This window comes from Fusarium odoratissimum (genome assembly GCF_000260195.1).
Source record: "Fusarium odoratissimum NRRL 54006 unplaced genomic scaffold supercont1.28, whole genome shotgun sequence".
NCBI classification, from domain to species: domain Eukaryota; kingdom Fungi; phylum Ascomycota; class Sordariomycetes; order Hypocreales; family Nectriaceae; genus Fusarium; species Fusarium odoratissimum.
Window position 1 is genome coordinate 24021 of NW_022158712.1, and position 2484 is coordinate 26504.

Below are 2484 nucleotides of genomic sequence, written 5' to 3' on the forward strand. Positions count from 1 at the left end.
GCTAAACTAAGGTAAAGAAGCTTATATAATATAAGTATACCTAGGACTTAAATCTAAAGTTAAGGATATTATAATAAATATTAGACCTAAACCTAAGAACCTAAATAACCTTATTAGTATTATTATAAAAATTAATAATTAATAATATAAATAATATAAGGAAAAACAAACTAAGAAGCATAGAGGGTTATATAACCCCTAATAAAATATAAAGTAGTAAAATACTAATTAAGGAAAAAAGAGATATATTAATACATAATATAATACTAAGCCAGGACTTATAACCCTTAAAGTAATTTAATAAGATAATAAAAAAAGATCTTATAATATATCTAAGGTTAAATACTATAACTATAATTAGTTTAAATATATTACTAATAAGATAATAGTTAGGTTTCTAAATAGGTAAGCTAGTTTATACTAGGTTTATATTTATAAATAATATAAGGCAGGATATTAAGTAGTATAAAGTATTATATCTCTTAATAATTAAGTAATATATATTAGGCTTATTAATATAAAAATACTTTATTAATAGCTAATAAGCTAAGTTTTATAAAAGTATTAATAAATATATTTTATATACTAAAAGTAGTTATATAGGAGTAATATAATATAAGGTTACTATTAGTCTTAGAATAATATAGTCCTAGAGCGCCGTTGTTCTTATACTTATTAGTCCTTATTTAATTAATTATTAAGGTAAAGTTTTTATAAGATATATATAATATAACTACTAAGATTATAATATAATCTCTCCTCTCTAGTAATCTTATCCTTAAGGCCTATTATCCTAACTAATATTAGTCTTCTTTTAATAAGGTCTAATTTAAACCTTTTATTATTATATCTTATAATATCTAATTATATATTTAAGCAGTTATCTTATAAGGATTATAAAATTTAAATACTTATGCTTTTTATTAAGTTTACTAATAAAAAAGCTAATATACTTTATACTTGTTATTTTTAGGTATATAAGAAGTATTTAATATCTACTAATTCTACTTATTGCAGTAAGTATATATAAGCCAAAAAGTCTTATAATAATACTTATATTACCTCTTCCTATAGATTATTATATATTATTTTATGAGCCTTTTTTACTAACTATAGTAATTATAAATTTAATAAAATAAGAAAAAAAATTAGAAAATAATAAAAATAAAATAAGTAAGGATCTTCTTAAGCTTTATAAGGAAATAGTAATATTATAATCCTATTTAGCTCTAACTATTAGTTATTTATTAAAGATTTATAAAATTTATAATTATATAAAGGAAAAGCATTCTAAGGCTACCTATTATAGCCTTTAGGAAGTAGATTAGTAAGATATAATCTTATCTAGTTTAAATATATATAAAGATATATTACTTTATAACCTCTAGGTAGATTATATCTCTAATAATATAAATTAATTTATTTTAGGTTTAGGTAATAATTTTCTTAATACTTCCTCTTTATTTAAGGCTAGTAGAAGTTCTTTAAGAGTTACTAGGCATTAGTAAGGTATTTTATTAGCTTTTATATATTTTTACTTTTTAAGTAGTTTTTTTATTTAATTAGGTATATCTTTTATCTATTAGTTTTTTCTATTTTTCTAGTTACTTTAGCCTTATAGACTTTTAGTCTTATAATTTATTATAATTTATTACTAGTTTTAATATATATTATATTAATAGCTAATTCTAGTATTAAGATATAATAAATTAGGTAATATTTAATATTTAAAGGTAAATCTAATTTATATTAATCTTCTCCTATCTTTTATTTAATCTTAACTAATCCTAGGTATTTATAATTTAATTTATAACTTAATTAATTTATTTTAATATTTTTAATAGATAGGTAAATTATATCTCCCTTCTTAAAGGTTAGTCCCTTTAACCTTTTAGAATTATAATATCTCTATATCCTTTTTCTAATAAATTTTAACTTAGTTTTAAGTTCTTTATATACTTCTTTTAGCCTATTACTTATAATAATTACTACTAGGTTTATATTCTTAGGTTCTTATATATTATAATATATATTAGGTATATATTTAGTATTTATATTAAATAATATAAGTTTTATATTCTTATTATAGGCAGTATTATAAGCTAATTAAGCGCTAAATAGCTTTTTAACCTAATTATTTTACTTATAATTAATATAATATTAAAGGTATTATTTTAATACTTAATTTATTTACTTTATTTAGCTATCTGCTTATGGTTTAAAGGCTATTATAAGTTAGTAATTAACTCCTATAAGTACTATAAGTAATTATTAAAACTTAAAAGGCAAATATTAATCTTTTATTTAATAAGATCTCTTTTAGTAGTTCTTTTTCTCTTATTATCTTATTATAAAAGATATAAGCTATAACTTTTATATTTATTACCTCTTTATAAGGTAAATAAATTAAGAATTTTATAAGTCTATTTATAATAACTATAATATTATTATAGTAAATTATAATTAATAAATCTTTTAATAATA